This window comes from Artibeus jamaicensis, unplaced genomic scaffold, assembly GCF_021234435.1.
Source record: "Artibeus jamaicensis isolate MK-2021 breed Jamaican fruit bat unplaced genomic scaffold, CSHL_Jam_final scaffold_1019, whole genome shotgun sequence".
Taxonomy (NCBI): domain Eukaryota; kingdom Metazoa; phylum Chordata; class Mammalia; order Chiroptera; family Phyllostomidae; genus Artibeus; species Artibeus jamaicensis.
In genome coordinates, this window is record NW_026522025.1 from 34407278 (window position 1) to 34425780 (window position 18503).

Here is an 18503-nt window from a genome sequence, read left to right on the forward strand (position 1 = left end):
ATCTTAACAGATCTTAGTTTGTAAGATCTCACTTTAGATGAAGAGACTGGCACCCAAGGAGGTTAAATAACTACCCCAAATCACATGGATAGTGACACTGCTATAACAGAAGAATAATTGTTTATTTATGGATTTGGAAGGAAAGAGAACATTGTTTTCCAAACAGTCAAAGATACATATATATATAGAAAATCAGACATTCTCAATTTTTAATGTTAAGACTTTACAATTAGTGTCTTTTCTAGCACTCACTTTTTTCATATTTGTTTCATATTTGTGTGTTTTTTAATCTTCCTCTCCAAGGATCAAACCCAAATCTAAATCAGCTTAATAGATCTATACATACACAGGGTCTCTCACATGTAAGCTCAATAAACTATGTCAACGACCAAATGAAGGTTCTTTCAGCCTTTCCTCTAAGACTCACTAAGAAGACAGCTGCCAGCCCAGAATGGCAGGGTCAAGAAAATAGTAAGAGCAGTGTCATGAAGACAGCCTTCTTAATCCCTTTCCCAGTAATTCAGATTATAGGCTAATCTGAACATAGTCTTTGTGGGACACAACTCAGTCTCACATAACTCAGCTGACATTTTCTCTACTCCCATTTACACAGACTGATCAGATATGCCCCAGATGCTGAGCGTTTAGTAGTCTTCCTTTACTTTTGGGAGGTCCCTGTACAAACATTTTTTTTTTAAATGGGAATGTGGTCGCCATAGCAACTCAGAGATACAAATGTTGTCTAATTGAATCATTGTTGAAGATGACAGTTCGTACAAAAACACTGAATTAAACCTGAGATGGGACTAGGGAAGAATGTATATGATAAAAATACATATTAAGTTTCCCAAATTCCCAGCTTTGTATTATTCAAACGCAGGGCCACTTAACTGCAGAAGGAAACGGTGGAACAGTAGATGGGGTAGCCCTACAGTTGTTAAATGCTGGTTATGAGTTTAGGATGGCCCTCTACCATTTTGTTCTCCCCCATCCCGAGGATAAGGACATTTGAGGGATGGGTGGTACTGGAGGCCCCAAATTTTAACTTAAGGCGCTAGTTTGCTTCAACTGTAAACTCTTCCCCAAGCTCAGCCCTGCAGTCTTTCCAACCACCGAATGTAGAGAAAGGTAAAGAAACTGCGTCTAACAGGTTAGGTTCCCGCGTGCTCCAACGGAGCCGTCCCTTAGGGCCCAACGCTCGTTATGTAAATCACAAGTTACCGGGGGCGGGGCGGGGGGCGGCACTCGGAAATCCTGTACTTCCAAAGTGCAGGATTTGGAAGTACAAATCCCACACGGCCCGCCTCTCCCTCCAGTCTCAGGAGAAGTCCCTGCTCGTTGTAGCGCCCCCACCCCCCGCAGCTCCCCGGGGAGATGTGTAGCTGCGCGCTGCCGCTGGGGGACGAAAGGCGGTAGAAAGCGGGCCGGGACGGCCACATGGCGCGCTCGCTGGTTATGGCAGCTGCGCTTTGTTTCCATCAGCAAGGGATGAGTCACTGCCCCCCGCACTCTCAAAGCTGGGCAAACACTCGGGCTAAGGCTGCTGTAAATTTAACAGCAGTAGCAGCTACCGAAGCAGCCGCAACCTCTTCCTCCTCTTCCCCCTCGGCCACTGCCACTGCCACCGCCACCCCTCGGCGACCGCCTCCGCCCCCTGCCTCCGCCCAGTTCCCTCCTCCTCCACCCGCGAACTTAGTCAGCGGTTCGCGCCGCTGCGCCGCGATTGGCCGGCGGAAGGCGCCGCGTCACAATGGAGCCGGTCGGAGGCGGCGAGCCGGCCAGCGCTGGGGCTTCCCGCTGAGTCCGCAGCCGCCGGCAGCCGACAAAGTGCGGGCGCCAGGGCGCCGCCTGCGCGCCCCGAGCGGCGCAGGGTGTACGCCGCAGCGAGCGCGGGCGTCCGGGGCTGGATTCACGCAGGTAGGTCGGCGTGGGACGTTCACGGCTCTCGGTGGAGGGGCTGAGCCGACCCAGGTGGCGGAGGTGGAGGACGCCGTGAGGGGACGCAGCAGGTGGGGTTGGCCGAACAGGTGCGGTTACCTGTCCGCGCCTCGCTTGCGAACCGGGCTTGCGGGCAGCGGGCTCGGCCAGAGCGATGAGTCACGGCCTCTCTGCTCCCTCATCCCCCGCCGCAACGAGGCGGTCCTCTCTTTACCCAGCGGTCTGGGCGCTGCACCTGAGTGTGAGTCCTGCGGCGGTGCGGGAGCAGGGTTCTGGTTTTCCAAGCTAAAGTCTACCCTCTAGGTAATTAGACCTCTCCGGAGGGTGTACGGGTTTGCTCGCTCTTTTGCCCTCTGCCATTGCGCTGTTGACAAACATTTTATGCTCATTGGATATTCATTGTTCGCCAACAATTTGATGGTGTTGGCACTCGATTGTTAGAGAAGGGGGCAACCAAATACCCTGGTAGGGAGGAAAGCTGAGTTTCCTCCTGGGGTGCAGTTGAGCAGGTGGTGAGAGGTCAGACGGGAGAAGGTACAGTGTTGGGTCATTTACTCTGTGTCCTCAACTGACTCCCCAAAGTCCAAAGATTGTCCTTAGATGACATTTGTGATCAGAAACACGCCTTCTTAGCACCCCCTTCCACCCACGCCATGAAAAGAGCAAACCTACATTTAAAAACAACATATGAGTGAACTTCCTTGAATAAGTTTGCCTTGCCTTAAAACTTTTTTAAAACTGTAAAAAGATACCAGTATGAACATTTTAAGTTGTAAATGGGCAGCTAACTTAAAATAGGAAATTTGTGCACCTCTTTCTAAGAAGAAATTAAATGGCATGTGCCTTTGTCAGACCATCTTGTCTTCTAACCCTAAATGTAGGGTTGAAGCACACGAAAGAAGCCAAACTGCGGTAGAGTATAATTGTGTAACAATTCCAAGACCCCTGAGAACCCCAAATGCTCTTTAAGTTGAGGGTGCCAAGGTGACTTTCCTTTGCCCATGGCATACCTATTCAAAGCTTCATTCTTGAAGAGAATGTAAAATGACAGCTGGTTTCTTCCGTAACTGGGCAAGTGTGATTTAAGGATAGAAGCCTTTATAGTCTGATATTCTCTTAGTTCAGGTAATGAAGGGGGCAGAGTTGTCCCTGAGTCTACAGTTGAATCATGGCACTTTTCTCATGCCTACTATCCCCACAAAATGTTTTATAATAGAAAACATGTGTTAGAATAAAAATTATTGTTCTTTGAAATAGTAAATAAGTTTCTTTGAAACTTATTGTTTTTTTCTTCCATTGTTCCAACATGAATATTTTTTCATCTGGAGTGATTTCATTTGCTTTTTAAAGACGACTGCTGTTTCATACTTCAGAATCCTCATAATGAAAGCAACAATAATTAAAATGAAAAAAAAGTCCTAATCAATATAACTTGAAAAGAATACCCGGTCATCTGAGTTTTTTTTATTTAATAGGTTTTATTTTTTTAGAGCAGTTTTAGATTCACAGAAAAATCGAGAGTGAAGTGCGGAGACTTTCCACATACCCCCTGCCCCCTGTGTCGCCTACCCCGTTATCAACATGCCCCACTAGAGTGGTCCTTTTGTTACAGTGGATGAACCTATATTGACATGTCATCATTACCCACAGTCCACAGTATACACGTCAGGGTTCACTCTTGGTGGTGTACATTCTACGGGTTTGGACAAATGTATACTAACATGTATCCACTATTGCAGTATCATCAGATTATGATGCTGTATCATAGTATCACAGCCCTAAAAAAATCCTATTTTCTACCTATTCATTCCTCTCTCTCCCTATCCCCTGGCAACCACTGATGTTTTGACTATATCCAGTTTTGTCTTTTCCAAAAGGTCACATACTTAAAATCATTAGGGTCTATAGCCTTCTTGCACTTAGTAATGTGCATTTAAGTTTCCTCCATGCCTTTTCATGGCTTGATAGCTAATTTCTTTTGAGTCCTGAATAATATTCCACTATCCCTCCAAGTTTTCTTAAACTGTGTGGCTGTTTTCCTGCAGTAACCTGAAATTCGTGATTTTTTTGTTTTGTTCTGTTATCTGAAGTTGAAGAGGGCAAATATTATAACATTTAGAAAATTCTTGCTTTAACTAAAGTTTTTATTTGTAAACGAGTTTTATTTTTTAATTTTCAAATTCTTTTTGATGGCTTAAGAGTATTTTTATGTTCCTTTTTGATTTTTTGCTGCCTGTGTTAAAAATATCCTATTTAATCTAATCCCTGATTTTTACTTACTGTCTCTCAAGATGAAGTTCTAAGTTTTATTTTTGTTCTCTTTTCCAGCATTTTTGTACACTGGTATTTTCAGCAACAAATGTATACTGAATTTGTCATGTTATTCCAGACTTAGTGGAATGATGTATGTTGCTTTTCATATGGGAAGCATATCTCTCCCTGTTGTCCTGACTCCAGAGTACAGAATCCTGGAGCAATTCAGACTCAGAAAGGAATTTTGGAGGCCCAGTTATAGCACAGAATTTTTTTTAACCAGTTACAAATGCATTCTTATTTATGTCATGTCTGTTTTCATATTGAACTAACATTTTTGCTTTTGCTTTTCTTTTTTCTTTCCTTTTTTCCCCTCTTTTCTGGGTCTTTAAGATGTTAAATAAAATTGGTCCTAACTCCAGTCACTGAATTTCTCTTCTAATTTCCTATCATTGCTGTTCATTTAGAAATTCAACAAAGGATAATAATAAACTTCCTGGCTTTCATTTAGGAATTCTTCTCTATTCCAACATAATTTAAATTGACTTCAGTGCTGTTGTGAACTGGGGAGAGAGGAAGTGAATAAAAAGCTGTCAGAGCTTCAGCCTTGGTCTTTCCTTTTGCCTTTTGACCTTTGTGCTGGCTTTGATATGGGTCACATGATTCTGCCTGTCCTTTTCCAGACTGTATCTTTGAACTTCATCTCCTACTTCTTCAATTTCAGTGTTTCTTGTAACCCTCCTTGTCTGTCTCATCCTGTGTTCATTTCCAGGGCTCCATTCTACGGTGCCTCCTCCCCAGCCAGCAGCAGCTTTCACAGACGCTACCAGTTACACAGCTTCTATTTCTCTTCTGGTTCCAGCACCAGGCAGGTGTCTGTGATTTTCCTCTGCCCACCTCTGATGGGGGCTGAATTCTTCACTGTCAAGTAGGGTATTCCTTCTGATTGTTTCTCAAGTATGCCAGTTTGAGAGCATATTCAAACCTTCCTTCCTCTGTGAAACTCCTTTGCAGCATTTTCATACTACCCTGCCCCCAATGTATTGCAAATTATAAGCTGGAGTTCTTCGGGCTTCTACCTAAGAGCATGGACTTTGCACACTGATATGTCTGGGTTCAGATGAGTTGCCGGATTAGTTAAGATTAGCTGCTAGTTACAGAGACCACAAAAAACAATGACTTAACCAAAGTGATGTTTGTTTCTCTTTCACATATTTGGGGGGAAAAAAAGGTTATAGAGAGAGAATCCAGGGCTGATGATTTTACAGTCTTCTGAGACCTAGGCTGGTGTCACCTCTTACACCTACCATGTATTAAGTGAGGCTCTCATCTTCATGGTCCCAGGTGGAGCGCAGCCATCACATCCCGGTTCCAAGTAGCAGAAAGGAGGAAAGAAGTAAGGGAAGTAGACAGGAAAGGCAAAAGCCTTTCTTAAGGAAATTTCCTGATGCTCTCCAACACTTTTTGTTACATCTCATTGGCCAGAACTTAGTCACATGACCTCACCTCGCTGAACTAGAGATGGTTATGTTGCCCTCACCCCAGGAGCCTTACGCCCAGCTAAAATGCGGGGGTTCCTTCCCCTCAGGAAGGCAGGAGAGAATGAGCATGGGGTAGCCAAACACCACGGTTACTCTACAACTCTTCTTCTTGACTAACACCACCCAAGTCACAGGATTCTTAGAATTAAAAGAAATACTGTATATGAAAGCATCTAATACAATATCTGGCATAACCCAAAGTTTCTGCAAATGTTAGTTCATATTCCTCCTTCTTCTTCTTTCATGAATTGCCTAATTTCTCTGCTGCAACACCATTGGCATCCAAACCCTATATTAAATACTTGGGCATTTGCCCAATTGGTGATATCAGATTGTATGCTTTCGTGGGAGGGCGCAGCACATCATTACTCAGTGTCAGCGTTTATGTCTTAGTTTAAAACATGGCTTATAGTCAAACAAATATATATATATATATATATATATATATATATATATATATATATATATATTGGAATCGAATAGACCTAGATAAAAATTCTGGCTTTGCCACTTAGTGTGAAACCTTAGACTCTTGCACCCTCAGTTTTCCCCATCTGTGAACTGAGAGTAATGACCAGATACGAAAATTAAATTTAAAAATATGTATAGGGTGCTTTAATACTGTGCCTGATAAATTAAGTGATAGCTTTTCTTCTTTAATTTGGCCTAATCTGTATGAAGCTTTTTGAAAATGAACTCTTATTCCATTAAAAATAGGTTTTAATAGTGATCATTTTCACACATATGCAGAGGAGTGTTATTAAATTATTAGTCGATCTTTTTTGAGAATTTTCTCCATAATCAGTTTAAACCCAAATAACAGCAAAATCTTTCTTGTATTTTTGTAATTGAAAAGAGAATAGCTCAGCCTTATGCTTTCTCAGCCTTGATTTGAATGATTTAGGGCTATTATACTCTCTGAAGCTGAAACATTTTCATAATTAAATATATTTCATAGTATTCTTTTCATCAGCTATTTGTTAAACACCTAACATATGCCAGACACTGAGGTTCTGGGAGTACAGTGGTAACACAATTGCATTCCCTGCCATCAGGAAGGTTGCAGATAACCAAGGGATTCAGCAAATAAAAAATGCCACTGCGACAGTTGGTAGGAAGGAGACATCTGAGTGTGATGAAAGCATGTACAAATGAGTGTCTTATGTTTGGAGGTTGAATGGAGTCTTTAGGAACAAAGTGTTGGCCGGTGAGCTGAGAAGTAAAGAGAAGATGCCAGAGTGTGGTTTAAAATGAGCTCAGACATGACCTGTGCCTGCTCTGAGGCAGGAACCAGAATGTGCCACAGGTTTCCAACAGCCTTGTGGACAAGGCATTTCATAATGTGTGGAGCCATCTTTAAAATAAGTGTATATAATATATATCTTCCCAATGTGGTATCTGAAAGGGGCCACATAATTCAGGAATAGTTTAATGTGTTCATGCTATATTGGCAAACTTTGAATATCAATACTCTTTGATACACCAAGAGTATTGATCAAGTTGGTGGTAAAGTAGGGTCTTTTCAGAGAGGGTCAGAAGCTTGGTGTGTGTCACCCTTAGGAAATGGAGTGGGAAGCCCTTTGGCTGAATGGGGGCCCTGTGAAAAGCTGTTGGCAGGAGGATTGGTAGCCCCTTATAGAAAACAGTGGTGAAAAATGAGCACAGGACAGGAAGGGTGGGCAGTGTGTCCCAGAGCTGTGCCAGCGATGGCCTGTGTCAGGGCCAGAGGGCAGCTCCAACATCCAGTCCCTACCAGGCCTGAAGCTTTGCGGAGGCAGGAGCCCAGCTCCACACATTGACAGCTGGGTACTATTTCTCTTTACCCTGTCCAGCTGAGCTTGTTGGGTGTCCCTGGGGGAAATGTTGCCTTTGAGAGCCTTGGAGGGTGGCTGGGAGGCCGTGTTTTTACGTGGTGAGGGAGGGCATGACTGAACCTTGGGGCCAGCTCTCTGCCATTGGACTGCAAGTTGCTTCTTGCTCTGAGTAGATAAATTTAAGATGAATTCTGTTCATCTAAGGATTTTAAAGTTCGTCTCTCTAGGCAAAACAAAATGAGTTTGTTCCTGGCCCTATTTCAAAGCCGAAATATAGGCAGTCCTCAGCTGAGCAGTGACTTGTCTTCCAAAGGTGTCTGTGAGTCATGATGCAGTTTCTCAGACACGGCGCTGTGCCTGCTGCTCAGGTTCCCAACTTCGCCAACAGAGTCTGTGCTGTGCCAGCACCACCCTAAGATGCCACAAGCCTCTCACCTTCACCCTCCCGGGAATGCCCTTGCCCCTGGGACTTTCTTTGCTCCCCACTTGCCGTGTATTTGGAATTCCTCCCTCAGTGGCACACCAGGCTTGTTCCTACCTCAGGGACTTCTCAAATGCTGTTCTCTGCCTGGAATGGTCTTTCTTTAGGAATTTGCATGACCACCTCTTTCTCCCTGATGAGGAGTCAACTCAGATGTCAACCTCAGAGATACCTTCCCTGACCACCCCAGGTGAAGGCCCCACACCCTCCACACCTGCCCCATCATAGTCCTTCAGATCTCGCTTTATTGTTTGCTTACTTGTTTTCTATTCCCTTTACTCCTGTTAATTAGAATGTAAGTCCTGTGAAAGCACATGCCTGTGTCCCTGCTCTTAAGCCTGGTTTATAGTAAGCTTCCCAAACTGCTGCATGTGGTATTGACAAGTAATTTTGCCCCTTTGAGAATAAAATGGGGCTAATAATACGCACGTACAGTACTAATTTCTTAGAACAAGTGAGGGCCTGGAGTTATTAGACTAAAGATTCTTTTTTGTTCCCCAAACTGACTGTTCATCTTTAGATTCCATATTTTGCAATAACAATACTATTTACCTAATTACATGATCCAGAAAAACCTGGGACTCATTCTAAGCTTGTCTTTGCCCCATTCCCTCCCCACCCCCCCACCCCATACTGCTCCTTATACAACTGGTAAGCTACTTGTCCAGAGACCATATTCTTAAGGTTCCTCCCATCAGCACCTTCCCTAAACAGCCTCTTTGCTGTCTTGAGTCTTTTCCAGATCACTCCCTGCTAATTATCTTCCAACCAGTAGTTGAGTTTGTAGTCTTTCCTATGTTCCTCCCCACTCCTCCCATTTGTGGTCTACTCCACAGGAAAGTAATCGTTCTGAAAGGCAAATCTCATACCATCACTGCCCAGATTAATAACCTTTTAATGACTTTCTTTGCCACAGGATGAAGTCCAAACTCTTCGGTGAGCCATATAATAAAGTCTTCCTCTATTGGCTCCTGCAGCTCTCCAGCTTCACCCCTTGCCCCCCTGTCATTTCTTTATCATCAGCGCATGTACCGTGGGTGCAGCCTGCACAATGACACCTTCTCACACCAGCCTCCTACACTATTTTCTGTACAGGGAGGAAGATGGCTGCATTCCACGGTGTTCTTCCTCCCCTCTGTCTGGGGGGCTCATATCCCCTCTTCATACACCTGCCCATCTTTCAAAAATCAGTTCAGTCACACCTACCTACTCTGAAATACCATTCAAGGCACTTTCCTTCTGCCTACCAACCCCAAGAGCTCCTCATCCCCTCCTCTGTGCTGCCTCCGAGGCTGTGTTCCTATTATAGTATCTCTGCCAGGGAACAGCTCTGCCTCCACCTTGATCCTCCTTCACGGTAAAGATTATTTTGTTCATCTCCGGGGCTTCCTGGGCCAGGCCTCATACTTGGCATGCCCCTGGGAATCTGGGGAAGAATTGGGGAATGAAATTCTTTTTGTTTGTTTTTTTAAATTTTCTTTTTAATTTATTTAATTGCTGTTCAAGTACAGTTTTCTGTCTTTTACTCCCATCCCAGCCCACCCCCCCCAAGTGGGAACGAAATTCTTTATACTTATTACCTAGTCCAGGGCTTTGTTTCAATAACATACTTGTGCCTGGTATTTGACTAAAATTTGAAAGCTTTCTTTGAAGGTTAGGAGTAGAAAGATGTACTGTATTTATGCTATTGATAGATATCAAGAACAGCCAAAATATTTTGTCAGTGAGCTAGTGTTTATTGAACATATACTGTGTTCAGAATTCTGGATTTGGCAATTTACCGGGGATGCTTCTGACTTTTCCTGAAACCAGGCTTTGCCTTTTCACTGGGAGCCCAGGTGTTAGGTGGTCAGCACAAGCTCTTGGCTTTCAGACAGTGTAGAACAGTGTCTCTGAATGTTTTTCTTCCAGTATCCCCTAAAAGTATTTTAAAAAACTATGTGCTCTACTCATACATTTAAAAAGTTAATATCTAATTTTTTATCATGATTTTAAATAGTAGTAAAAAATGGCATTTTTTATATTATAAATATTGATTTTTTATAGAACACTCTTATACCCAACAGAAGTTAAATTAATACCAAAATGATTCCTTATCTATCATATCATCCATTTAAAAAACATATGAACAAGCTCTCTTAGAAAAGTGGGGAATTTTGCATAGTCGTTTCCCTCATGGGACTCATCTCTGTTCTCTTCTCCTATAAAACTCAATCCCAAAGTAATTATTATGTTTGAAAATCTTTCATTGATTACATTATCATACTCTTGTGACACACAAGAGTAAACTATGCCTTTAATTTTTAAAGCTCTTGTGACAATATGGTCCTGTTAAATAAAATTTCTTTTAGATTGAATTATTATTTTTTAATACACAATTGACTAGAACAAGTATATTACAATTCTCATGAATCACTATTAAGCATAGGTAAATTTTTGTTGGAAAATTAGCTCTCAGTGAGGTGCCCGGGGCTTAAGAATAGTTTATTTATGTATAATGAAATATTACTTATTGCTAGAGTAAGCTAGGCTCCATATTACCCATATTTTTCGGACCATAAGACACATCTAGGTTTTAGAGGAGGAAAATAGGAAAAAAATTTTTGAAGAAAAATGTGATAAAATATTTAATAACATAAATAACATAAGTAACATAATATTTCACCAATGTAAATGTAAACAACTCAACTGCAGCACTAACAACCATTGTACCTCCCAAATTTGGGGGGGAGGGTGCATCTTATAGTCCAAAAAATATGGTTAAATCACTTTCTGCTTTTAAAATGTAAGCCGCTTAAGAAATCTTTCTGCATAAATCAGTACATGGAAATGGAGGCAGTACAATTCCACTCTTTTTGTGTGTGTGTGCCGAAACCCAGGACCACCCTATTTCTTAAATTCCTGAGTTGTATGCCAAAATTGATCTAGTGACTGATCATAAAAGTGAATTTCAGTTTTCTTCTAACAACTTAATTGGATCTTCCTCCATGTTGCTCCAAGCAAAGAAATGGAAACTTTCCTGACTCCCCAAAGGATTTGTTTCTCGGTCATAAAAATCATTCACTTTCTTAACTTCTGTAACCCTGTCAGTATTTAAGAATGGTCCTATGCTGCAGGCCCTGGAGATTTTTACTCCCCAAGACAGTACATTATGGGCAGACTCCTGACAAGTGAGGTGTTTTGCCTCGCTTTCAGGATGTGAGAAAAGGATGAACGTGAGCAGGGAGGACCAGAGAAGGCTAGGAAGAACCAGCAGGAACCGCATGTGTTCTGAAGCAGATTCTTTTAGCAAATGATCTAGAAATAAATTCTTCCAGAGTATCTCTTCCTAAAACAAACAAAACAAAACAAACAAACTCCATAGCCCTGTTTACAGATAAACTGGTTAAGTGCTAAAGAACACTTTTCAGTCAAATTAGCTCTATACTCTATAAACTCTAAGAGAAAAGGCCCCTAGTGGACCAATTTAAAGATTTCCTCTTGGCGAGCAGAAACATTCAAAAGGGAAAGAGTTAGTGCATATCATATATATATATATATATATATATATATATCCAGAAGAAGCTAATTTGATACCAAACTGATCTAATCACCACCATCCATTTTAAGAACACACCACCAACAAACTCTTCTAGAACAGTTAGAAATTGTACATAATTTTTTATACCCATTGTTAGACTAGATACCAAAAAAAAGTAAGAAACATTGATAAAGGTCACCAGATGCTTGACTGACAGCTGGGTGAGTGACTGGTTTCTAAGAAGATGTCTCGATCACATTGAAAGGTAAATTTCTTTTGCATTTAATTAAAAAATGCTAATTTCTTCCTAGGATAAAATTGTGAATGACAGCAAGCAAAAAGTTTGGTCCTAGACTACATTTGGGACACCTTTCTTAATGTAGTAATGCAGTTGGCAGGGAGAGGGATTAAGCCTAACCAGCATCCTACTGAATAGGGACCCTTTACTGGGGTCCTCCTGGTTCTTGGAAGCTCTAACCATGTGTGAAAGGACACTTTACAGATGTCCCCTGTTTTCTTGCTGTCTCCCAACAGCTCACAGCAAATCCTTCCTGAAATACTCCACGGGGACCCCAATATCACTTACTGTATTACACGTTTGCACATCACTTCTAACTTACTAAAGCATTTATATTCACTTTTATCCTCCTGATGACCAGCAGTAGATGGGGCAAGTATTATCCTCACAATGCAAATGTAGAAACTGAGTTTGTAACGGGGTATGTGGCTTTGTCTAAGCAAACCCCACAAGTCTGGCACTTGATGAAGCAACTTTTCCTACAAGATTCTACCTGACTCTTTTTCCCAGATGTGTTAGCTTTATAGAAGGCCCTAAGAATTGGAAAACTTGACTTCAAGTGATCATATGAAGATTAAGTAAGATAGACATGCTTATAAAATGCTTAGTATAGTGCGCGGCTCTTAGATTTTTTAAAAAGAAGAAATAACATATTTGAGTTTATTTACTGTCGTGCTTTATTCTGTGGATTTAAAGAATTAATACATTGTGACTTTTCTGAGAACTTAATATTTGTCAGGCATCATGCCAGGCACTGAGAATAAATCCAACACTGAAAAAAAAAACAACCCAGAAACACCCCCCCCCCAGAATGTACGCACCATGCTTTCTGTATGGTGCGTACATTCTAGAAGAGGGAAGTCAGACAATAAGCACATACTAAATATGGCATAGTGCTACGGAAGAAAATAAAGTGGGTAAAAGGGCTAGAGAGTGGTGGGTGGTGGGAATTAGATGAGGGAATCAGGGACAACATTCCCTGGGTGGGGACTTTCGAGAGGATCTGAATATTATGGTCACCAGAGTCAGAGTTCCAAACCTTGAGTTGATTTGGGTAAGTCGATTCAAGTCATGGTATTCTAGAATTATTTGGAAAAGACCTTAGTATCTATTGATTTCTAACTGCTTTACATTATGAATATCCTTAAGGGTCTTTCCCAGAATAATACACACAGACTTATATGTGTAAGATTTGAACATTCCTTGAAATAATCCTTGGGTCACCTCAAGTTCATAACCCTGTTCTATTCTAGTCCTTTCTTTTTACTGATAGGTTATTAAGGTTGAGAAATGCAAAGTGAAGAATGTCCACAGTTTGACAACTAGTTTGTGGCTCAATCAAGGACCTTAAGATCCCCACAAAGTTGTTTATTGTTTTTTCCACTAAAATCTACATACCTAGAGTGTTAGATTTTCTAAAACAAGGGTCCATAAAGCATCTCCTGCTTTTTTGGTGTATCCACCATTTTTATTTGCATAGAGTAGAAATTCCCCCAGTAGCTGCTGTGGCTGGTAGGGTTCCTTCTCCTATTTCCTAACCAGTGACAACATAACTAATACCCCAAGTGTTCAATGTCCTAGAAAATTCTGAGCGAGGATGACTCAGGCTGGTGGCAGGGAAGGACAAAATTCAACAGAAAATGGAGATCTTGGAGAGGGACGATTTATCTTTTCTTACAGTGAAACTTCAGCAGGTCAAGGGCAGTAGGGACTTTGAAAGCAATAGGGACTGAGAGGGCCTCTGCCGGTCTGTAAATGTGCAGGCAGTGGGGGCCTGGAGCCGCAGGAGGCCTTGGTCTAGCTTCCACAGCGGCAGTGACTCCCCCGGGTGAAATGGCACTCACCCCTATCCACCCACAACGATGTCCTCCTGGTATATTGTATATAGACCTTGGAAGATAAACTTGTGACTTTCAGGAAAGTAGTCATTGTGTTAACTTATCTTTCTAGCCACACTTCTTTAACAGAGGTCTCAACTTTTAGTACTACAAAATAACCACCCCCCCCAAATTTTTTGAAAATCAATGCATATGTTATTAAAGTAAATAATTTAAATGCCAGTTTTACAGTGGCCAAAAATTATGTGGTAAAATTTAATACTGCTTTTTAACCAAAACTCTTTTCTTTAATTTTTTCAGTTATAGTTTATATTATATTATTTTGTATTAGTTTTCAGGTGTACAGCACAATGGTTAGACAATCACGTACTTTACCAAGTGTTCCCCCAATATTTCCAGTATCCGCACAGAGCACACATAGTCCTTATAATACTCCTGACATATTTTCTGATGCTGTACTTTACTAACTAAAATTTTAAGTGGTCATAATTCACACTGTGGAATTAGTACTTGATTTCCAAAATTGGATGCTATGTAAATGTTTTTCTATTTGCAACCAAGATTTTCTAATAAAATACATCTGGCTTTAAAACTTCCAAAGCCCAGCAAATTGGCCTCCTATAATCATTAATATTTATTGGATTTTTAAGCTGCTTCTTATTGTTGCTCCTAAAGATAAAGAAAACCTACCTTTTTTCCATTAGATTCCCCCTTAATACTGTGATATCTCCAGGAGAAGAAATAGTAGGCTTTTCTCTCTTAATCAGTGAAAGGCCCTTTCCTCCATATTTCCCATCTCCACCCCCACTTTGGGGTATTTCTAGCCTTTTCCATCTGTGTGCATTGTTACTATGGTGATGGGCACCAGAGAAATGGAGAACAAAGAGGATGTAATAAGCATCTCCTACGTGGTTTACAACGCTAAAAAGGGATGTAGGTTTTCCAGGCATGGCTTGTCCCTTATTGGTGTCAGAATTGGACCAGCCCAGCTGGGAGTGGGCACTGGGGTTACAGGCTGATTCAGGCCCTACTATTCCCACTTTTCTGCTCTTTACCAGACTTTTCTCTACCTAGAGTCATGAAGCTGAAGGAAGAGCAATGAGAGCCTGGAGTACAAATATTAGTGCCACAGAGGGAGTCAACCAATGACAAAAGACAAATGTACTAAAGCATATTGATGGAGGGAATCTTGGACTGCGTTTTAGGTTTACCCGTTGTGAATCCCATTGCTTGGTTTAATGTTGTTTACCTTAAGCTTTCAATAGAGAAGATTGGCCAACTTAGATTTTTCTCCCTTCAATGTACTTAGCCTGTATTAAATTAAAATTAAATCTGTATTGATTGCTAATAGCTTACAGCATTTGCTCCTGTGAATTGTTTTAAGTAACTGATTAAACTATTACTGCATGCTTATTTTGTAGTCATTTTAGAATTACAGTGAAATATTTTCTAGGTATTCGTGGAAGTTTGTGTTTTGCATAAGATCTGGGAGAAGGTGCCATAGGTAGTGTTTAACCTTGCATGCATGTTCATTATTTCCTAGTTTACATCTTCATTCTCAGACACCCCTAATGAAATACCCAAGGATTAAATAAAATACTCTAGTTAATCAGTTCCATCTCCTGGATAATTATTTTAAAATTTCTTATTATATTTTAAGTTTGCCTTGCTTATATTTTTATGTTTAAGGAACAGATACAAAGTAAAATAATTTAGCACAATGTTTTAGGATTGTAGGATCCCGTGACTAAAAAGTCATGAAACATTTTTCTGTATATCTTATTGATTATGCTATTACAGTTGTCCCAATTTTTCCCCCTTTGCCCTCCTCCACCCAACACCCCCCACTTCCTTAGGCCATCCCCACATGTCCATGGGTCATGCATGTAAGTTCTTTGGCTACTCCATTTCCCATACTGTGGTTTACATCCCTATGGCTATTCTGTAACTGCCTATTTGTGCTTCTTACTCCCCTAACCTCTTCAGCCTTCCCTGACACCCACTTCGATCTGACAACTATCAAAATGCTCTCCGTATCCATGATTCTGTCTCTGTTTCTCTTGTTTGCTTAGTTTGTTTTTTAGATTCAATTGTTGATAAGTATGTATTTATTGCCATTTTATTGTTCGTGTAACAAAAAAAATAAAATGGGACATGAATAAAATTTTTGGAGCTAAAGAAGCCAAATGTTCCATCTGCCCATTGCATGGGCATAAGGGCCTGAAGTTCTTTCTGGCTCTACATTCTCAACTGGCCCTGTAGCTCCCTTCTTTTTGCCTGATGACCCATGTTTTGCCAGCTTTGCTTTCTGCTATAGGGGCTTTTACACTGATGTAAAACTGTGCTTGGAATCAAACTCATACTTCGAGTTTTTAAAATACCAGCCCAGTGTAACCCTCCCAACCAAGGTCAGCCCTTCCCTTCGCGGCATGAATGGAAGAGCACCGAAGTGGGAGTTGGACGGCCCAACTGGCGCAGCTGCTGCCTGGGGTGGGCTTGGAGATGCATTTTTAACCCTATAAATAGCACATGGCTTCATCAGGAGGAAGGTTTTGAAGCAGAACTGTGACATGAGATTTGTTTGGGGAAGTGATGCTGGCATCTGTTTGGAGGACGTGCTCAAGATGAAAGGGGTTATATTGAGAGACCAAGTAGGGCAGTGGGGATAGGGCAGAGGAGACTAGTATGAAAGAAATTTGAGAAAGAGGTCATAAACTTAAGTATTCCCATTAACTTTCATCTCAAGGATCCCATAGTAATTACTTAAGTCAAACTATGCTTACTTTATAACTTCAGTTGCTTTTTATAGAGGGAATGGATTAAATTTCTCCCATTATTATTGGGTCCCTCAAATCCTCAAATTTCAGGTGACCAGTGAATATAAGTTACATTTAGCACAACTTTAAAATCTATAGCTTCTGCTATAGACTGAAAGTTTGTGTCTCCCCTGCCGCCCAGGTTCATATGTTGAAACCTAATCCCCAAGGCTGTAGGTTTGGGAGGTTGGGCCTTTAGGAGGTGAGTAGGTCATGAGGATAAAGCCCTCATCAATGGGATTAGCACCCTTGTAAAATAGAATCCAGAGAGCTTTCTCACCCCTCCAACCAAGTGAGGACACAGGGAGAACAGCTGTCTATGAGTCGGAAAGCAAGCTCTCACCAGGCACAGAGTCTTCTGCCACTTTGATACTGAACTTCTCAGCCTGGAGAACTGTGAGAAATGTTTGTTAAGTCACCCTGACTATGGTAGTTTGTTGTTGTAGCAGTCGGAATGCATTAAGACAGCATCTAAACATGACGCCTTCTGACTGGAAATGAGAAAAGACACAGGGGTAGTCATGTTTGTTTACAGCAGAAGAATGACTCGCTTTGTACAGGAGAGGTCTGCGGAAGCCGTGCAGGGCAGTTCCTTGTCTTCCAGGCTTGAAAACTGTGGGCATGTTGGGCAGGTTTTGAGGGGAGAACAGAGCTTGTATTTGTGATGAGTTCATTCCATTGTGGGCAATTGTTCTCTGATACCTCCAGGGTGGAGGGAGTTTCCATTGCATTTGATGTTATCGTCAATGGGAAGGTAGAAAGTAGGCCAGGTAGAATGATTTCTGTTTTTACAATTAAGCTAGCATTCTGAGAGACTGTAGCTTGGCTAAAGTTCAGGCAGATAGTAGGCGGATGGGAGTTCTCCCTCCTACTCTCCTCATTTCTGAAGAATGAGTGAACGAATGTATGTTTACTCTGCTCATTCCATTGAGCTAAGCTACTTTTTATTTTCCTGAAAAATTATTTTGACGATTATTCACATTCATGCTAGTTTTACTCTTACAAGTTGTGCAGGCCCTAGATAAATCACATGAGTCTCTCAGTCTCCTCATCTATAAAGTGGCAATAACTTCACAGAGTTGTGGAACATTAAATAAGTTAACTGACATTAAGGGGTTAGACTGTTTAACATGGTTATGTCGTGATGAGCATTCACTTCTGTGACTTGAAATACACTGGGCCTATTCAACTACTCCAGCCTCACATCAGCCACTTATTAGGGTCTGTCTTTGTGTTCTCACGCTGGCCTTCTTGTCGTATCTGCTGAGAAGAAACAAGTGGGAAAAGCTTCACTTGATTTTTCTTTTGATGATTTATAGTTTGTTAGCTAGGCTTAAATGGACTTTTTCTTGGCTATTTTTTAAAGTACAGTCATATTACTTAATGCCAACAAATTAGGCTTGTGTAATTATTGATTGAAAAGAAACACTTCAAAGTAGAAGAATTTATAGCGGTCCTACGACCAGAGCAGAAAGACCTTTAAATTTCTGTTGTAGCCTGAAATTTGTTCATTTTTCTATCCTCTGGAATACAATCTTGATTTATTTATCAAATGAACAAATAAAAAAATTAATGATTCTTTGCAATAGATATGTAGACTCTGCCCTTGGAAACTCTTTCCTGATAATTGATCATCGTAGGTAACAATACTCCAAATAATATGTCTAGATGGTATAAAATCCTCATTTTTGTTAGAAATCTTAAAATTTCTTTGTTTCTTTTCTTGTGCATGAAAGTAACAGAATCATTGACTGGTACTTTCCTAATCTTGAAATGATCTATACAAAAGAAAGTATATTCTAATATATCATTTTTTAAAAACCGTGATTTTTTAAAAAATCTCTACACACATGTGTATGAAGAACAAGATGTAACGATACATAGAATTTCCTGGTGCGTACGTAGAGTGGGGGTTAATGAGAGGGGAAGGGAGATAGAGGAAGGAAACTATTGTTCTGAAGTTTACCCTTTTGATTCTTGTATTTTTCCTCTCTAATGAAGTCT

General features: G+C 41.1%; 1 protein-coding gene across 1 annotated transcript in view; it reads left to right on the forward strand.

Annotated features, from left to right (window-relative positions):
- The first annotated feature begins 1825 nt into the window (after positions 1-1825).
- The window catches only part of LRRC8B (leucine rich repeat containing 8 VRAC subunit B), an 82476-nt gene continuing 65798 nt past the window's right edge, over positions 1826-18503 (forward strand). The window contains exon 1 of the mRNA XM_037154395.2: positions 1826-1917. The gene's annotated coding sequence lies outside the window, so the exon portion shown is untranslated. The remainder of the gene's footprint in view (positions 1918-18503) is intronic.